General features: G+C 42.6%; 1 long non-coding RNA gene and 7 other non-coding genes across 10 annotated transcripts in view; all 8 read right to left on the reverse strand.

Moving 5' to 3' along the window:
- Positions 1–21050, reverse strand: part of LOC142775657 (uncharacterized) — a 320531-nt gene that overhangs the window by 220570 nt on the left and 78911 nt on the right. The gene's annotated exons all lie outside the window — the stretch shown is intronic.
- On the reverse strand, positions 510–582 carry TRNAT-CGU (transfer RNA threonine (anticodon CGU)). The gene has a single exon. It is a non-coding gene; the product is annotated as a tRNA-Thr (tRNA).
- Positions 1420–1492, reverse strand: TRNAT-CGU (transfer RNA threonine (anticodon CGU)). The gene has a single exon. It is a non-coding gene; the product is annotated as a tRNA-Thr (tRNA).
- Positions 2334–2406, reverse strand: TRNAT-CGU (transfer RNA threonine (anticodon CGU)). The gene has a single exon. It is a non-coding gene; the product is annotated as a tRNA-Thr (tRNA).
- TRNAT-CGU (transfer RNA threonine (anticodon CGU)) lies at positions 4615–4687 on the reverse strand. Its single transcript has one exon. It is a non-coding gene; the product is annotated as a tRNA-Thr (tRNA).
- On the reverse strand, positions 5072–5144 carry TRNAT-CGU (transfer RNA threonine (anticodon CGU)). The gene has a single exon. It is a non-coding gene; the product is annotated as a tRNA-Thr (tRNA).
- Positions 8266–8338, reverse strand: TRNAT-CGU (transfer RNA threonine (anticodon CGU)). Its single transcript has one exon. It is a non-coding gene; the product is annotated as a tRNA-Thr (tRNA).
- Positions 9180–9252, reverse strand: TRNAT-CGU (transfer RNA threonine (anticodon CGU)). The gene has a single exon. It is a non-coding gene; the product is annotated as a tRNA-Thr (tRNA).

The raw sequence follows: 21050 nt of genomic DNA on the forward strand, positions 1-21050 counted from the left end.
TATTAAAATCAATGGAATGTAAATAAGATGAAAGAAAAGTGGATGAAAAAATTACCAACTGTGAGCAGGAATCGAACCTACGACCTTCGGATAACGCGTTCGATGCTCTAACCACTGAGCTATCACAGCGGCCCTCCCTCCATCCACTTTTTTGGGTTTATCTGTGAATTTAGAAGTAGGAGCGACAGTCAGCGTCATCTTTAAGCCAAACAACGAGTGTGAAAACACTCTTATGCGCATGTTTGGCGTCACGTCGCACGTGAACTTATTATGAGCGGGCAGCTGATTAATTGTCCCTCTTATACAACCTAAATACACCAAGTCTGCCAGTACGAGACCCTCGTTCAATGAAAATAAGGGAAAGAAGTGTATACCTAAGGGCTCGTTTTTCCGTGTTTTCAACACAATATTAATGATATATAACAGACAGTAATGCCAAGGAATATACAGGGGAAGTTATAAAATTGGAATGTAAATAAGAAGAAAGAAAAGTGGATGAAAAAATTACCAACTGTGAGCAGGAATCGAACCTACGACCTTCGAATTACGCGTTCGATGCTCTAACCACTGAGCTATCACAGCGGCCCTCCCTCCATCCGCTTTTTTGGGTTTATCTGTGAATTTAGAAGTAGGAGCGACAGTCAGCGCCATCTATAAGCCAAACAACGAGTGTGAAAACACTCTTATGCGCATGTTTGGCGTCACGTAGCACGTGAACTTATTATGAGCGGGCAGCTGATTAATTGTCCCTCTTATACAACCTAAACACACCAAGTCTGCCAATACGAGACCCTCGTTCAATGAAAATAAGGGAAAGAAGTGTATACCTAAGGGCTCGTTTTTCCGTGTTTTTAACACAATAATAATGAGATATAACAGACAGTAATGCCAAGGAATGTACAGGGGAAGTTATTAAAATCAATGGAATGTAAATAAGAAGAAAGAAAAGTGGATGAAAAAATTACCAACTGTGAGCAGGAATCGAACCTACGACCTTCGAATAACGCGTTCGATGCTGTAACCACTGAGCTATCACAGCGGCCCTCCCTCCATCCACTTTTTTGGGTTTATCTGTGAATTTAGAAGTAGGAGCGACAGTCAGCGTCATCTATAAGCCAAACAACGAGTGTGAAAACACTCTTATGCGCATGTTTGGCGTCACGTAGCACGTGAACTTATTATGAGCGGGCAGCTGATTAATTGTCCCTCTTATACAACCTAAATACACCAAGTCTGCCAGTACGAGACCCTCGTGATATGAAAATAAGGGAAAGAAGTGTATACCTAAGGGCTCGTTTTTCCGTGTTTTCAACACAATATTAATGAGATATAACAGACAGTAATGCCAAGGAATATACAGGGGAAGTTATAAAATTGGAATGTAAATGAGAAGAAAGAAAAGTGGATGAAAAAATTACCAACTGTGAGCAGGAATCGAACCTACGACCTTCGAATTACGCGTTCGATGCTCTAACCACTGAGCTATCACAGCGGCCCTCCCTCCATCCACTTTTTTGGGTTTATCTGTGAATTTAGAAGTAGGAGCGGCAGTCAGCGCCATCTATAAGCCAAACAACGAGTGTGAAAACACTCTTATGCGCATGTTTGGCGTCACGTAGCACGTGAACTTATTATGAGCGGGCAGCTGATTAATTGTCCCTCTTATACAACCTAAACACACCAAGTCTGCCAATACGAGACCCTCGTTCAATGAAAATAAGGGAAAGAAGTGTATACCTAAGGGCTCGTTTTTCCGTGTTTTTAACACAATATTAATGAGATATAACAGACAGTAATGCCAAGGAATGTACAGGGGAAGTTATTAAAATCAATGGAATGTAAATAAGAAGAAAGAAAAGTGGATGAAAAAATTACCAACTGTGAGCAGGAATCGAACCTACGACCTTCGAATAACGCGTTCGATGCTCTAACCACTGAGCTATCACAGCGGCCCTCCCTCCATCCACTTTTTTGGGTTTATCTGTGAATTTAGAAGTAGGAGCGACAGTCAGCGCCATCTATAAGCCAAACAACGAGTGTGAAAACACTCTTATGCGCATGTTTGGCGTCACGTAGCACGTGAACTTATTATGAGCGGGCAGCTGATTAATTGTCCCTCTTATACAACCTAAACACACCAAGTCTGCCAGTACGAGACCCTCGTTCAATGAAAATAAGGGAAAGAAGTGTATACCTAAGGGCTCGTTTTTCCGTCTTTTTAACACAATATTAATGAGATATAACAGACAGTAATGCCAAGGAATGTACAGGGGAAGTTATTAAAATCAATGGAATGTAAATAAGAAGAAAGAAAAGTGAATGAAAAAATTACCAACTGTGAGCAGGAATCGAACCTACGACCTTCGAATTACGCGTTCGATGCTCTAACCACTGAGCTATCACAGCGGCCCTCCCTCCATCCACTTTTTTGGGTTTATCTGTGAATTTAGAAATAGGAGCGACAGTCAGCGCCATCTATAAGCCAAACAACGAGTGTGAAAACACTCTTATGCGCATGTTTGGCGTCACGTAGCTCGTGAACTTATTATGAGCGGGCAGCTGATTAATTGTCCCTCTTATACAACCTAAACACACCAAGTCTGCCAGTACGAGACCCTCGTTCAATGAAAATAAGGGAAAGAAGTGTATACCTAAGGGCTCGTTTTTCCGTGTTTTTAACACAATATTAATGAGATATAACAGACAGTAATGCCAAGGAATGTACAGGGGAAGTTATTAAAATCAATGGAATGTAAATAAGAAGAAAGAAAAGTGAATGAAAAAATTACCAACTGTGAGCAGGAATCGAACCTACGACCTTCGAATTACGCGTTCGATGCTCTAACCACTGAGCTATCCGAGCGGCCCTCTCTCCATCCACTTTTTTGGGTTTATCTGTGAATTTAGAAGTAGGAGCGACAGTCAGCGCCATCTATAAGCCAAACAACGAGTGTGAAAACACTCTTATGCGCATGTTTGGCGTCACGTAGCACGTGAACTTATTATGAGCGGGCAGCTGATTAATTGTCCCTCTTATACAACCTAAACACACCAAGTCTGCCAGTACGAGACCCTCGTTCAATGAAAATGAGGGAAAGAAGTGTATACCTAAGGGCTCGTTTTTCCGTGTTTTTAACACAATATTAATGAGATATAACAGACAGTAATGCCAAGGAATGTACAGGGGAAGTTATTAAAATCAATGGAATGTAAATAAGAAGAAAGAAAAGTGGATGAAAAAATTACCAACTGAGAGCAGGAATCGAACCTACGACCTTCGAATTACGCGTTCGATGCTCTAACCACTGAGCTATCACAGCGGCCCTCCCTCCATCCACTTTTTTGGGTTTATCTGTGAATTTAGAAGTAGGAGCGACAGTCGGCGCCATCTATAAGCCAAACAAAGAGTGTGAAAACACTCTTATGCGCATGTTTGGCGTCACGTAGCACGTGAACTTATTATGAGCGGGCAGCTGATTAATTGTCCCTCTTATACAACCTAAACACACCAAGTCTGCCAGTACGAGACCCTCGTTCAATGAAAATAAGGGAAAGAAGTGTATACCTAAGGGCTCGTTTTTCCGTGTTTTTAACACAATATTAATGAGATATAACAGACAGTAATGCCAAGGAATGTACAGGGGAAGTTATTAAAATCAATGGAATGTAAATAAGAAGAAAGAAAAGTGGATGAAAAAATTACCAACTGTGAGCAGGAATCGAACCTACGACCTTCGAATAACGCGTTCGATACTCTAACCACTGAGCTATCACAGCGGCCCTCCCTCCATCCACTTTTTTGGGTTTATCTGTGAATTTAGAAGTAGGAGCGACAGTCAGCGCCATCTATAAGCCAAACAACGAGTGTGAAAACACTCTTATGCGCATGTTTGGCGTCACGTAGCACGTGAACTTATTATGAGCGGGCAGCTGATTAATTGTCCCTCTTATACAACCTAAACACACCAAGTCTGCCAGTACGAGACCCTCGTTCAATGAAAATAAGGGAAAGAAGTGTATACCTAAGGGCTCGTTTTTCCGTGTTTTTAACACAATATTAATGAGATATAACAGACAGTAATGCCAAGGAATGTACAGGGGAAGTTATTAAAATGGAATGTAAATAAGAAGAAAGAAAAGTGGATGAAAAAATTACCAACTGTGAGCAGGAATCGAACCTACGACCTTCGAATAACGCGTTCGATGCTCTAACCACTGAGCTATCACAGCGGCCCTCCCTCCATCCACTTTTTTGGGTTTATCTGTGAATTTAGAAGTAGGAGCGACAGTCAGCGCCATCTATAAGCCAAACAACGAGTGTGAAAACACTCTTATGCGCATGTTTGGCGTCACGTAGCACGTGAACTTATTATGAGCGGGCAGCTGATTAATTGTCCCTCTTATACAACCTAAACACACCAAGTCTGCCAATACGAGACCCTCGTTCAATGAAAATAAGGGAAAGAAGTGTATACCTAAGGGCTCGTTTTTCCGTGTTTTTAACACAATAATAATGAGATATAACAGACAGTAATGCCAAGGAATGTACAGGGGAAGTTATTAAAATCAATGGAATGTAAATAAGAAGAAAGAAAAGTGAATGAAAAAATTACCAACTGTGAGCAGGAATCGAACCTACGACCTTCGAATTACGCGTTCGATGCTCTAACCACTGAGCTATCACAGCGGCCCTCCCTCCATCCACTTTTTTGGGTTTATCTGTGAATTTAGAAGTAGGAGCGACAGTCAGCGCCATCTATAAGCCAAACAACGAGTGTGAAAACACTCTTATGCGCATGTTTGGCGTCACGTAGCACGTGAACTTATTATGAGCGGGCAGCTGATTAATTGTCCCTCTTATACAACCTAAACACACCAAGTCTGCCAGTACGAGACCCTCGTTCAATGAAAATAAGGGAAAGAAGTGTATACCTAAGGGCTCGTTTTTCCGTGTTTTTAACACAATATTAATGAGATATAACAGACAGTAATGCCAAGGAATGTACAGGGGAAGTTATTAAAATCAATGGAATGTAAATAAGAAGAAAGAAAAGTGAATGAAAAAATTACCAACTGTGAGCAGGAATCGAACCTACGACCTTCGAATTACGCGTTCGATGCTCTAACCACTGAGCTATCACAGCGGCCCTCCCTCCATCCACTTTTTTGGGTTTATCTGTGAATTTAGAAATAGGAGCGACAGTCAGCGCCATCTATAAGCCAAACAACGAGTGTGAAAACACTCTTATGCGCATGTTTGGCGTCACGTAGCACGTGAACTTATTATGAGCGGGCAGCTGATTAATTGTCCCTCTTATACAACCTAAACACACCAAGTCTGCCAGTACGAGACTCTCGTTCAATGAAAATAAGGGAAAGAAGTGTATACCTAAGGGCTCGTTTTTCCGTGTTTTTAACACAATATTAATGAGATATAACAGACAGTAATGCCAAGGAATGTACAGGGGAAGTTATTAAAATCAATGGAATGTAAATAAGAAGAAAGAAAAGTGAATGAAAAAATTACCAACTGTGAGCAGGAATCGAACCTACGACCTTCGAATTACGCGTTCGATGCTCTAACCACTGAGCTATCCGAGCGGCCCTCTCTCCATCCACTTTTTTGGGTTTATCTGTGAATTTAGAAGTAAGAGCGACAGTCAGCGCCATCTATAAGCCAAACAACGAGTGTGAAAACACTCTTATGCGCATGTTTGGCGTCACGTAGCACGTGAACTTATTATGAGCGGGCAGCTGATTAATTGTCCCTCTTATACAACCTAAACACACCAAGTCTGCCAGTACGAGACCCTCGTTCAATGAAAATGAGGGAAAGAAGTGTATACCTAAGGGCTCGTTTTTCCGTGTTTTTAACACAATATTAATGAGATATAACAGACAGTAATGCCAAGGAATGTACAGGGGAAGTTATTAAAATCAATGGAATGTAAATAAGAAGAAAGAAAAGTGGATGAAAAAATTACCAACTGAGAGCAGGAATCGAACCTACGACCTTCGAATTACGCGTTCGATGCTCTAACCACTGAGCTATCACAGCGGCCCTCCCTCCATCCACTTTTTTGGGTTTATCTGTGAATTTAGAAGTAGGAGCGACAGTCAGCGCCATCTATAAGCCAAACAAAGAGTGTGAAAACACTCTTATGCGCATGTTTGGCGTCACGTAGCACGTGAACTTATTATGAGCGGGCAGCTGAATAATTGTCCCTCTTATACAACCTAAACACACCAAGTCTGCCAGTACGAGACCCTCGTTCAATGAAAATAAGGGAAAGAAGTGTATACCTAAGGGCTCGTTTTTCCGTGTTTTTAACACAATATTAATGAGATATAACAGACAGTAATGCCAAGGAATGTACAGGGGAAGTTATTAAAATCAATGGAATGTAAATAAGAAGAAAGAAAAGTGAATGAAAAAATTACCAACTGTGAGCAGGAATCGAACCTACGACCTTCGAATTACGCGTTCGATGCTCTAACCACTGAGCTATCCGAGCGGCCCTCTCTCCATCCACTTTTTTGGGTTTATCTGTGAATTTAGAAGTAGGAGCGACAGTCAGCGCCATCTATAAGCCAAACAACGAGTGTGAAAACACTCTTATGCGCATGTTTGGCGTCACGTAGCACGTGAACTTATTATGAGCGGGCAGCTGATTAATTGTCCCTCTTATACAACCTAAACACACCAAGTCTGCCAGTACGAGACCCTCGTTCAATGAAAATGAGGGAAAGAAGTGTATACCTAAGGGCTCGTTTTTCCGTGTTTTTAACACAATATTAATGAGATATAACAGACAGTAATGCCAAGGAATGTACAGGGGAAGTTATTAAAATCAATGGAATGTAAATAAGAAGAAAGAAAAGTGGATGAAAAAATTACCAACTGAGAGCAGGAATCGAACCTACGACCTTCGAATTACGCGTTCGATGCTCTAACCACTGAGCTATCACAGCGGCCCTCCCTCCATCCACTTTTTTGGGTTTATCTGTGAATTTAGAAGTAGGAGCGACAGTCAGCGCCATCTATAAGCCAAACAAAGAGTGTGAAAACACTCTTATGCGCATGTTTGGCGTCACGTAGCACGTGAACTTATTATGAGCGGGCAGCTGATTAATTGTCCCTCTTATACAACCTAAACACACCAAGTCTGCCAGTACGAGACCCTCGTTCAATGAAAATAAGGGAAAGAAGTGTATACCTAAGGGCTCGTTTTTCCGTGTTTTTAACACAATATTAATGAGATATAACAGACAGTAATGCCAAGGAATGTACAGGGGAAGTTATTAAAATCAATGGAATGTAAATAAGAAGAAAGAAAAGTGGATGAAAAAATTACCAACTGTGAGCAGGAATCGAACCTACGACCTTCGAATAACGCGTTCGATACTCTAACCACTGAGCTATCACAGCGGCCCTCCCTCCATCTACTTTTTTGGGTTTATCTGTGAATTTAGAAGTAGGAGCGACAGTCAGCGCCATCTATAAGCCAAACAACGAGTGTGAAAACACTCTTATGCGCATGTTTGGCGTCGCGTAGCACGTGAACTTATTTTTAGCGGGCAGCTGATTAATTGTCCCTCTTATACAACCTAAACACACCAAGTCTGCCAGTACGAGACCCTTGTTCAATGAAAATAAGGGAAAGAAGTGTATACCTAAGGGCTCGTTTTTCCGTGTTTTTAACACAATATTAATGAGATATAACAGACAGTAATGCCAAGGAATGTACAGGGGAAGTTATTAAAATGGAATGTAAATAAGAAGAAAGAAAAGTGGATGAAAAAATTACCAACTGTGAGCAGGAATCGAACCTACGACCTTCGAATAACGCGTTCGATGCTCTAACCACTGAGCTATCACAGCGGCCCTCCCTCCATCCACTTTTTTGGGTTTATCTGTGAATTTAGAAGTAGGGGCGACAGTCAGCGCCATCTATAAGCCAAACAACGAGTGTGAAAACACTCTTATGCGCATGTTTGGCGTCACGTAGCACGTGAACTTATTATGAGCGGGCAGCTGAATAATTGTCCCTCTTATACAACCTAAACACACCAAGTCTGCCAATACGAGACCCTCGTTCAATGAAAATAAGGGAAAGAAGTGTATACCTAAGGGCTCGTTTTTCCGTGTTTTTAACACAATAATAATGAGATATAACAGACAGTAATGCCAAGGAATGTACAGGGGAAGTTATTAAAATCAATGGAATGTAAATAAGAAGAAAGAAAAGTGAATGAAAAATTACCAACTGTGAGCAGGAATCGAACCTACGACCTTCGAATTACGCGTTCGATGCTCTAACCACTGAGCTATCACAGCGGCCCTCCCTCCATCCACTTTTTTGGGTTTATCTGTGAATTTAGAAGTAGGAGCGACAGTCAGCGCCATCTATAAGCCAAACAACGAGTGTGAAAACACTCTTATGCGCATGTTTGGCGTCACGTAGCACGTGAACTAATTATGAGCGGGCAGCTGATTAATTGTCCCTCTTATACAACCTAAACACACCAAGTCGGCCAGTACGAGACCCTCGTTCAATGAAAATAAGGGAAAGAAGTGTATACCTAAGGGCTCGTTTTTCCGTGTTTTTAACACAATATTAATGAGATATAACAGACAGTAATGCCAAGGAATGTACAGGGGAAGTTATTAAAATCAATGGAATGTAAATAAGAAGAAAGAAAAGTGGATGAAAAAATTACCAACTGTGAGCAGGAATCGAACCTACGACCTTCGAATAACGCGTTCGATGCTCTAACCACTGAGCTATCACAGCGGCCCTCCCTCCATCCACTTTTTTGGGTTTATCTGTGAATTTAGAAGTAGGGGCGACAGTCAGCGCCATCTATAAGCCAAACAACGAGTGTGAAAACACTCTTATGCGCATGTTTGGCGTCACGTAGCACGTGAACTTATTATGAGCGGGCAGCTGATTAATTGTCCCTCTTATACAACCTAAACACACCAAGTCTGCCAGTACGAGACCCTCGTTCAATGAAAATAAGGGAAAGAAGTGTATACCTAAGGGCTCGTTTTTCCGTGTTTTTAACACAATATTAATGAGATATAACAGACAGTAATGCCAAGGAATGTACAGGGGAAGTTATTAAAATCAATGGAATGTAAATAAGAAGAAAGAAAAGTGAATGAAAAAATTACCAACTGTGAGCAGGAATCGAACCTACGACCTTCGAATTACGCGTTCGATGCTCTAACCACTGAGCTATCACAGCGGCCCTCCCTCCATCCACTTTTTTGGGTTTATCTGTGAATTTAGAAATAGGAGCGACAGTCAGCGCCATCTATAAGCCAAACAACGAGTGTGAAAACACTCTTATGCGCATGTTTGGCGTCACGTAGCACATGAACTTATTATGAGCGGGCAGCTGATTAATTGTCCCTCTTATACAACCTAAACACACCAAGTCTGCCAGTACGAGACTCTCGTTCAATGAAAATAAGGGAAAGAAGTGTATACCTAAGGGCTCGTTTTTCCGTGTTTTTAACACAATATTAATGAGATATAACTGACAGTAATGCCAAGGAATGTACAGGGGAAGTTATTAAAATCAATGGAATGTAAATAAGAAGAAAGAAAAGTGAATGAAAAAATTACCAACTGTGAGCAGGAATCGAACCTACGACCTTCGAATTACGCGTTCGATGCTCTAACCACTGAGCTATCCGAGTGGCCCTCTCTCCATCCACTTTTTTGGGTTTATCTGTGAATTTAGAAGTAGGAGCGACAGTCAGCGCCATCTATAAGCCAAACAACGAGTGTGAAAACACTCTTATGCGCATGTTTGGCGTCACGTAGCACGTGAACTTATTATGAGCGGGCAGCTGATTAATTGTCCCTCTTATACAACCTAAACACACCAAGTCTGCCAGTACGAGACCCTCGTTCAATGAAAATGAGGGAAAGAAGTGTATACCGAAGGGCTCGTTTTTCCGTGTTTTTAACACAATATTAATGAGATATAACAGACAGTAATGCCAAGGAATGTACAGGGGAAGTTATTAAAATCAATGGAATGTAAATAAGAAGAAAGAAAAGTGGATGAAAAAATTACCAACTGAGAGCAGGAATCGAACCTACGACCTTCGAATTACGCGTTCGATGCTCTAACCACTGAGCTATCACAGCGGCCCTCCCTCCATCCACTTTTTTGGGTTTATCTGTGAATTTAGAAGTAGGAGCGACAGTCAGCGCCATCTATAAGCCAAACAAAGAGTGTGAAAACACTCTTATGCGCATGTTTGGCGTCACGTAGCACGTGAACTTATTATGAGCGGGCAGCTGATTAATTGTCCCTCTTATACAACCTAAACACACCAAGTCTGCCAGTACGAGACCCTCGTTCAATGAAAATAAGGGAAAGAAGTGTATACCTAAGGGCTCGTTTTTCCGTGTTTTTAACACAATATTAATGAGATATAACAGACAGTAATGCCAAGGAATGTACAGGGGAAGTTATTAAAATCAATGGAATGTAAATAAGAAGAAAGAAAAGTGGATGAAAAAATTACCAACTGTGAGCAGGAATCGAACCTACGACCTTCGAATAACGCGTTCGATGCTCTAACCACTGAGCTATCACAGCGGCCCTCCCTCCATCCACTTTTTTGGGTTTATCTGTGAATTTAGAAGTAGGAGCGACAGTCAGCGCCATCTATAAGCCAAACAACGAGTGTGAAAACACTCTTATGCGCATGTTTGGCGTCACGTAGCACGTGAACTTATTACGAGCGGGCAGCTGATTAATTGTCCTTCTTATACAACCTAAACACACCAAGTCTGCCAGTACGAGACCCTCGTTCAATGAAAATAAGGGAAAGAAGTGTATACCTAAGGGCTCGTTTTTCCGTGTTTTTAACACAATATTAATGAGATATAACAGACAGTAATGCCAAGGAATGTACAGGGGAAGTTATTAAAATGGAATGTAAATAAGAAGAAAGAAAAGTGGATGAAAAAATTACCAACTGTGAGCAGGAATCGAACCTACCACCTTCGAATAACGCGTTCGATGCTCTAACCACTGAGCTATCACAGCTGCCCTCCCTCCATCCACTTTTTTGGGTTTATCTGTGAATTTAGAAGTAGGAGCGACAGTCAGCGCCATCTATAAGCCAAACAACGAGTGTGAAAACACTCTTATGCGCATGTTTGGCGTCACGTAGCACGTGAACTTATTATGAGCGGGCAGCTGATTAATTGTCCCTCTTATACAACCTAAACACACCAAGTCTGCCAGTACGAGACCCTCGTTCAATGAAAATAAGGGAAAGAAGTGTATACCTAAGGGCTCGTTTTTCCGTGTTTTTAACACAATATTAATGAGATATAACAGACAGTAATGCCAAGGAATGTACAGGGGAAGTTATTAAAATCAATGGAATGTAAATAAGAAGAAAGAAAAGTGGATGAAAAAATTACCAACTGAGAGCAGGAATCGAACCTACGACCTTCGAATTACGCGTTCGATGCTCTAACCACTGAGCTATCACAGCGGCCCTCCCTCCATCCACTTTTTTGGGTTTATCTGTGAATTTAGAAGTAGGAGCGATAGTCAGCGCCATCTATAAGCCAAACAAAGAGTGTGAAAACACTCTTATGCGCATGTTTGGCGTCACGTAGCACGTGAACTTATTATGAGCGGGCAGCTGATTAATTGTCCCTCTTATACAACCTAAACACACCAAGTCTGCCAGTACGAGACCCTCGTTCAATGAAAATAAGGGAAAGAAGTGTATACCTAAGGGCTCGTTTTTCCGTGTTTTTAACACAATATTAATGAGATATAACAGACAGTAATGCCAAGGAATGTACAGGGGAAGTTATTAAAATCAATGGAATGTAAATAAGAAGAAAGAAAAGTGGATGAAAAAATTACCAACTGTGAGCAGGAATCGAACCTACGACCTTCGAATAACGCGTTCGATACTCTAACCACTGAGCTATCACACCGGCCCTCCCTCCATCCACTTTTTTGGGTTTATCTGTGAATTTAGAAGTAGGAGCGACAGTCAGCGCCATCTATAAGCCAAACAACGAGTGTGAAAACACTCTTATGCGCATGTTTGGCGTCACGTAGCACGTGAACTTATTATGAGCGGGCAGCTGATTAATTGTCCCTCTTATACAACCTAAACACACCAAGTCTGCCAGTACGAGACCCTCGTTCAATGAAAATAAGGGAAAGAAGTGTATACCTAAGGGCTCGTTTTTCCGTGTTTTTAACACAATATTAATGAGATATAACAGACAGTAATGCCAAGGAATGTACAGGGGAAGTTATTAAAATGGAATGTAAATAAGAAGAAAGAAAAGTGGATGAAAAAATTACCAACTGTGAGCAGGAATCGAACCTACGACCTTCGAATAACGCGTTCGATGCTCTAACCACTGAGCTATCACAGCGGCCCTCCCTCCATCCACTTTTTTGGGTTTATCTGTGAATTTAGAAGTAGGAGCGACAGTCAGCGCCATCTATAAGCCAAACAACGAGTGTGAAAACACTCTTATGCGCATGTTTGGCGTCACGTAGCACGTGAACTTATTATGAGCGGGCAGCTGATTAATTGTCCCTCTTATACAACCTAAACACACCAAGTCTGCCAGTACGAGACCCTCGTTCAATGAAAATAAGGGAAAGAAGTGTATACCTAAGGGCTCGTTTTTCCGTGTTTTTAACACAATATTAATGAGATATAACTGACAGTAATGCCAAGGAATGTACAGGGGAAGTTATTAAAATCAATGGAATGTAAATAAGAAGAAAGAAAAGTGAATGAAAAAATTACCAACTGTGAGCAGGAATCGAACCTACGACCTTCGAATTACGCGTTCGATGCTCTAACCACTGAGCTATCCGAGTGGCCCTCTCTCCATCCACTTTTTTGGGTTTATCTGTGAATTTAGAAGTAGGAGCGACAGTCAGCGCCATCTATAAGCCAAACAACGAGTGTGAAAACACTCTTATGCGCATGTTTGGCGTCACGTAGCACGTGAACTTATTATGAGCGGGCAGCTGATTAATTGTCCCTCTTATACAACCTAAACACACCAAGTCTGCCAGTACGAGACCCTCGTTCAATGAAAATGAGGGAAAGAAGTGTATACCGAAGGGCTCGTTTTTCCGTGTTTTTAACACAATATTAATGAGATATAACAGACAGTAATGCCAAGGAATGTACAGGGGAAGTTATTAAAATCAATGGAATGTAAATAAGAAGAAAGAAAAGTGGATGAAAAAATTACCAACTGAGAGCAGGAATCGAACCTACGACCTTCGAATTACGCGTTCGATGCTCTAACCACTGAGCTATCACAGCGGCCCTCCCTCCATCCACTTTTTTGGGTTTATCTGTGAATTTAGAAGTAGGAGCGACAGTCAGCGCCATCTATAAGCCAAACAAAGAGTGTGAAAACACTCTTATGCGCATGTTTGGCGTCACGTAGCACGTGAACTTATTATGAGCGGGCAGCTGATTAATTGTCCCTCTTATACAACCTAAACACACCAAGTCTGCCAGTACGAGACCCTCGTTCAATGAAAATAAGGGAAAGAAGTGTATACCTAAGGGCTCGTTTTTCCGTGTTTTTAACACAATATTAATGAGATATAACAGACAGTAATGCCAAGGAATGTACAGGGGAAGTTATTAAAATCAATGGAATGTAAATAAGAAGAAAGAAAAGTGGATGAAAAAATTACCAACTGTGAGCAGGAATCGAACCTACGACCTTCGAATAACGCGTTCGATGCTCTAACCACTGAGCTATCACAGCGGCCCTCCCTCCATCCACTTTTTTGGGTTTATCTGTGAATTTAGAAGTAGGAGCGACAGTCAGCGCCATCTATAAGCCAAACAACGAGTGTGAAAACACTCTTATGCGCATGTTTGGCGTCACGTAGCACGTGAACTTATTACGAGCGGGCAGCTGATTAATTGTCCTTCTTATACAACCTAAACACACCAAGTCTGCCAGTACGAGACCCTCGTTCAATGAAAATAAGGGAAAGAAGTGTATACCTAAGGGCTCGTTTTTCCGTGTTTTTAACACAATATTAATGAGATATAACAGACAGTAATGCCAAGGAATGTACAGGGGAAGTTATTAAAATGGAATGTAAATAAGAAGAAAGAAAAGTGGATGAAAAAATTACCAACTGTGAGCAGGAATCGAACCTACCACCTTCGAATAACGCGTTCGATGCTCTAACCACTGAGCTATCACAGCTGCCCTCCCTCCATCCACTTTTTTGGGTTTATCTGTGAATTTAGAAGTAGGAGCGACAGTCAGCGCCATCTATAAGCCAAACAACGAGTGTGAAAACACTCTTATGCGCATGTTTGGCGTCACGTAGCACGTGAACTTATTATGAGCGGGCAGCTGATTAATTGTCCCTCTTATACAACCTAAACACACCAAGTCTGCCAGTACGAGACCCTCGTTCAATGAAAATAAGGGAAAGAAGTGTATACCTAAGGGCTCGTTTTTCCGTGTTTTTAACACAATATTAATGAGATATAACAGACAGTAATGCCAAGGAATGTACAGGGGAAGTTATTAAAATCAATGGAATGTAAATAAGAAGAAAGAAAAGTGGATGAAAAAATTACCAACTGAGAGCAGGAATCGAACCTACGACCTTCGAATTACGCGTTCGATGCTCTAACCACTGAGCTATCACAGCGGCCCTCCCTCCATCCACTTTTTTGGGTTTATCTGTGAATTTAGAAGTAGGAGCGATAGTCAGCGCCATCTATAAGCCAAACAAAGAGTGTGAAAACACTCTTATGCGCATGTTTGGCGTCACGTAGCACGTGAACTTATTATGAGCGGGCAGCTGATTAATTGTCCCTCTTATACAACCTAAACACACCAAGTCTGCCAGTACGAGACCCTCGTTCAATGAAAATAAGGGAAAGAAGTGTATACCTAAGGGCTCGTTTTTCCGTGTTTTTAACACAATATTAATGAGATATAACAGACAGTAATGCCAAGGAATGTACAGGGGAAGTTATTAAAATCAATGGAATGTAAATAAGAAGAAAGAAAAGTGGATGAAAAAATTACCAACTGTGAGCAGGAATCGAACCTACGACCTTCGAATAACGCGTTCGATACTCTAACCACTGAGCTATCACAGCGGCCCTCCCTCCATCCACTTTTTTGGGTTTATCTGTGAATTTAGAAGTAGGAGCGACAGTCAGCGCCATCTATAAGCCAAACAACGAGTGTGAAAACACTCTTATGCGCATGTTTGGCGTCACGTAGCACGTGAACTTATTATGAGCGGGCAGCTGATTAATTGTCCCTCTTATACAACCTAAACACACCAAGTCTGCCAGTACGAGACCCTCGTTCAATGAAAATAAGGGAAAGAAGTGTATACCTAAGGGCTCGTTTTTCCGTGTTTTTAACACAATATTAATGAGATATAACAGACAGTAATGCCAAGGAATGTACAGGGGAAGTTATTAAAATGGAATGTAAATAAGAAGAAAGAAAAGTGGATGAAAAAATTACCAACTGTGAGCAGGAATCGAACCTACGACCTTCGAATAACGCGTTCGATGCTCTAACCACTGAGCTATCACAGCGGCCCTCCCTCCATCCACTTTTTTGGGTTTATCTGTGAATTTAGAAGTAGGAGCGACAGTCAGCGCCATCTATAAGCCAAACAACGAGTGTGAAAACACTCTTATGCGCATGTTTGGCGTCACGTAGCACGTGAACTTATTATGAGCGGGCAGCTGATTAATTGTCCCTCTTATACAACCTAAACACACCAAGTCTGCCAATACGAGACCCTCGTTCAATGAAAATAAGGGAAAGAAGTGTATACCTAAGGGCTCGTTTTTCCGTCTTTTTAACACAATAATAATGAGATATAACAGACAGTAATGCCAAGGAATGTACAGGGGAAGTTATTAAAATCAATGGAATGTAAATAAGAAGAAAGAAAAGTGAATGAAAAAATTACCAACTGTGAGCAGGAATCGAACCTACGACCTTCGAATTACGCGTTCGATGCTCTAACCACTCAGCTATCACAGTGGCCCTCCCTCCATCCACTTTTTTGGGTTTATCTGTGAATTTAGAAGTAGGAGCGACAGTCAGCGCCATCTATAAGCCAAACAACGAGTGTGAAAACACTCTTATGCGCATGTTTGGCGTCACGTAGCACGTGAACTTATTATGAGCGGGCAGCTGATTAATTGTCCCTCTTATACAACCTAAACACACCATGTCTGCCAGTACGAGACCCTCGTTCAATGAAAATAAGGGAAAGAAGTGTATACCTAAGGGCTCGTTTTTCCGTGTTTTTAACACAATAATAATGAGATATAACAGACAGTAATGCCAAGGAATGTACAGGGGAAGTTATTGAAATCAATGGAATGTAAATAAGAAGAAAGAAAAGTGAATGAAAAAATTACCAACTGTGAGCAGGAATCGAACCTACGACCTTCGAATTACGCGTTCGATGCTCTAACCACTGAGCTATCAGAGCGGCCCTCCCTCCATCCACTTTTTTGGGTTTATCTGTGAATTTAGAAGTAGGAGCGACAGTCAGCGCCATCTATAAGCCAAACAACGAGTGTGAAAACACTCTTATGCGCATGTTTGGCGTCACGTAGCACGTGAACTTATTATGAGCGGGCAGCTGATTAATTGTCCCTCTTATACAACCTAAACACACCAAGTCTGCCAGTACGAGACCCTCGTTCAATGAAAATAAGGGAAAGAAGTGTATACCTAAGGGCTCGTTTTTCCGTGTTTTTAACACAATATTAATGAGATATAACAGACAGTAATGCCAAGGAATGATAGCTCATTATATACCACGCAAGTGCACTCCATTTATATATATATATATATATATATATATATATATATATATATATATATATATATATATATATATATATATATATATAGATATATATATATATATATATATATGGTGTTACGGTAGTAGTCTGGGATCACATTGCACAGGGCGCACAAAATGCCAGTCAACAGAACACCAAGACCGAGCCCTACAACAACAGCGTCGTCGTCTTCTTCTATTAGGTGCCATTTCAGCGGCTTTGCCGGAGAGGTATTTCAACACCCGTGACACTACCCCGGCCTGTAAAGCACCGTATCGGTGCCAACTATGTCTAAAGGGGCGTGTCACCATTGTAGGCCTTCTGGTGAGAGACACGCACTATGTCGGTTCTGAGAGTAGAAGACGACGAGTTCTATGGTTTGATTGTCAGAGAAATCTCATAGGTGGCGGGTGTCACCTGGCGCACTACTTGGGAAGGCCCGACGTATCACGATAGAAGCTTCTTGCTGAGGCCAACACGGCGAGATGGGATCCACAGTAGAACGAGAGAGCCCGGAGTATAATTAGCCTCCCTTTGTCGACTATCATACAGTCTTTTGTGCAGCTTGGGAGAGTGAGAGCCAAGTGCGGGCTACCGTGCGTGCGATGAGAGTGCGGGTGATGGCATCTTGAGCGTATGAAGTCGTGGATCTTGGGTATAATGGAAGCAAGCTATCAAAAGGTAACTAAGGATCACGCCCAAAGAGAACATAAAAGGTTGAATAGCCGGCAGTTCTCTGGCGCGATGAATTATAGGCAGAGGTGACGCACAGGAGGGCAATGTCCCAATCGGTGGGGTTGTCAGAAACGTACATAGACAGCATGTCTATCAGTGTACGGTTAAGGCGTTCGGTCATCCCGTTGGTCTGAGAATGATAGGAAGCGCTAAAGTAGTGACGAGTAGCACAAGATCGCAGGAGGTCATCGACCACCCGAGAAACAAAGCAGCGACCATGGTCTGTGAGCATGTGGGAAGGAGTGCCATGCTGAAGAATGACGTCGTATAGGAGAAAATCGGCCACATATGTCGCGCAACTGGTCAGTAGCGCTATCGAATGATTGCGTACCGAGTGGCATTATCCGTAGCTACTGCTATTAATTTATTTCCAATTGTAGAAGTTTGAGAAGGACCACGCAAGTCCGCTCCCGCTCTATGAAATGGCTCAGCCGGGACTTCAATAGGCTGGAGGCGACCGGCAGGGGAAGTCATGGGTTTCTTTCGGCGCTGGCAGAGGTCGCAAACCGCAACGTAGTGGCGAACAGAACGATAAAGGCCTTTGCAGAAAAAAACCGTTGTCGAACACGGTGGTAGCTTTAGGTCACGCCTAAGTGCCCTGAAGTTGGGGCGTCGTGAAGCTCTTGAGGACGTCTTTGCGCTTATGAGGTGGGACGACAAGTAAAAGTTCTGTGCCCTCTGGGGGTAATTTACGGTGATACAAAACGTTGTCTTGCAGCAAGAACATGCTGAGGGAAGGTTCAGCATTGCCGGCTTGAAGGCGGTCTATGATGGTGAGTAGTGATGGATCTCGCCATTGTTCAACCGCCACGTGCAGAAAGTCTGTGATGGCAAAAATACGGGTGTCCGCTTCCCATTCAGTGGAGTCCAGTGGTTCAACCAGGTGTAGGGATAAGCAGTCGGCATCACTGTGCACCTCCCAGATTTGTACACCACCGAGAACGTGCACTCCTGCAGTCGTAATACCCAACGGTCGAGTCTTCCAGTAGGGTCCTTCAGTGTTGACAGCCAGCACAGCGCGTGATGATCTGTGATGACTGCAAACGGGCGTCCATACAGGCACGGAAGAAATTTAGCGATGGTCCAGACAAGACCTAGACATGCCTGCTCGGTAGTGGAATAATTTATTTCAGACTGTGACAGATGGTGACTGGCATATTGCTATAACACGGTTTGTGCCACTCTGTAATTGAACGAGAATAGCCCCAATGTCATGGCCGCTTGCGTCAGTGTGAAGCTTTGTTTGTGCAGCAGGGTCAAAGTGGGCCAGCACTGGTGGTGAACCGAGAGCAGAAATTATTGATGCAAAGGAGGGTACTTAGTCCGCACACCAGGAAAAAGGCACGTCTTTTTGAGGAGATCTGAGAAGGGTCAAGCAAAATCCGCGAAGTTGATGACAAACCAGCGGAAATACGAGCATAGCTGCAGAAAACTGCGGATCTCTTTAGTAGAACGCGGAACGGGGAACTGACGATCAGCGCGGACTTTAGCGGGGTGGGGTTGGGCTCCAGTAGAGTCGACAAGGTGGCCAAGGAGCTTACTTTGACGGTGACCAAAAGTGCACTTCGACGAATTCAGCTGGAGGCCAGCACGGCGAATTACGTCAAGAATGACCGACAGACGTGGGAGGTGGCTCTCAAGCGTGGGCGAGAACACGATGACATCGTCCAGGTAACAGAGGCAGGCTGACGATTTAAAACCGCATAGGAGAGAGTCCATCATACGTTTGAAAGTTGCAGGAGCATTGCACAACCCAAACAGCATGACCTTAAATTGGTAAAGGTTGTTGGGTGTTAATGATGTCTTCTCGCGGTCGTTGTCATCTACTGAAATTTGCCAATATCCGCATTGAAGATTGAGTGATGAAAAATACTTGGTACCATGGAGGCAGTCGAGCACTTCGTCTAATCGAGGCAGGGGATAGACGTCCTTTTACAGCGAGAGCTGTTATGAGATCCCTTTTCGTGTCATGCGCAGTTGCATGTTGTCCGCCGCCGCCGGTGTCCGTAACCACATTGCTCAAAATTAGAAAAACAAACGTAGTACCAATAGCACAGTGGGGCCCGAATCCGGCTCCGCTGGGTGCCAGCCCAGTATTCTACCACTGAGCTACACCGGTGCTTGTGACATGCTGTCAAACTTGCCTTGGGCAGGCTTGATGTCGGGAAATCAATTGTGGTAGTACGACTTATAAAGCGTTTCACAACAGCGAAAGAACAACCAGTCGTCGCACAATGCGAATAGCGTAATGAGTGGGCCGTCCAATGCTCCATTCTATTTATTTATTTATTTATTTATGCCATACCCACAGCGCCACATGGCATTACAGTGGGGGGGGGGGAGCAAAGAAAATTCAAAGCATACAGTTTACAGTTGGTAACAATCACTAGCAGCATCAGGAAAACAAATAAATACATATACAAGAAGATCATGAGTGTACACTAATGTGCACCATAGTGAACATTGTGCAAAAATAAATATAACAAGATTGCAAGTAAACAAGAGTTTACAAAAGTTTGTTCTTGTTTCCCAATTAACTGTGGCGCATACCCACTTCAGCCATATTATAATTCCTCATCGTCGTCAGCCACTGCATGGACAATTGGCACAAAATTCCTTCCATGTGTTTAGCGGATACCACTCTTCTCAGAAGAATGACGAAAAATAGCATAGCGAATGCCGGCCCACTACCCAAAAGTTTATTATTAATGCCCTAGTGGGTACCAAGCCAGTGTGCTTGCAGTAGTTACCCATTGAGTGTTTTGAAAAGCCTCTGAAAGGCTGCTCTTCTAGATTTCGCTGTGACTGTGCTGTGCCAACCACACAGGCCGGGCGTTTTTTTTATTATTGATAGGATTGAGATGGCAATTGTCGACGCAGAAGCACCAGCTGTTCTTTTTTTTAACTACTACCACAGGTGATGCCCAAGGACTGGAGGAATGCTCCATGACGTCTTTTTCGAGCAATTTCTTGACCTCTTTTTGAATAACTTGCGCTCAGTCAGTGATACACGGTAAGTGCGTTTGTGAAGCAGACTGGCGTCTCCGATGTCGATTCAGTGGGCTACAACGCTTGTGCGGTCCAATGAATGAACGTTAATGTCAAAGATATTGATGTAAACAAGAAAAACACTGCGAAGGGCTTCAACTTGAGAAGGGAGGAGGTCACTGGATGGCATGTTATCTAGGAATGCCTTATTGTGCGCGGGTATAACAGCTCCAGTTCCAGTGTTTGCAGCAGGGGTGAAGAACGAAATTGTACATTTTTTGACAGTGGAAAGCTCTGCTAACGTGATACCTTGGGGAAGAACTTGAGCGGACGTTGAGAAGTTTAAGACATGAAGAAGTGTCTTGTTGTTGGCGACAAGCACGACAGTATGAGGAAGAGCTATGTTGCGGGAAAGAGG

Source organism: Rhipicephalus microplus, chromosome X (assembly GCF_043290135.1).
Source record: "Rhipicephalus microplus isolate Deutch F79 chromosome X, USDA_Rmic, whole genome shotgun sequence".
NCBI classification, from domain to species: domain Eukaryota; kingdom Metazoa; phylum Arthropoda; class Arachnida; order Ixodida; family Ixodidae; genus Rhipicephalus; species Rhipicephalus microplus.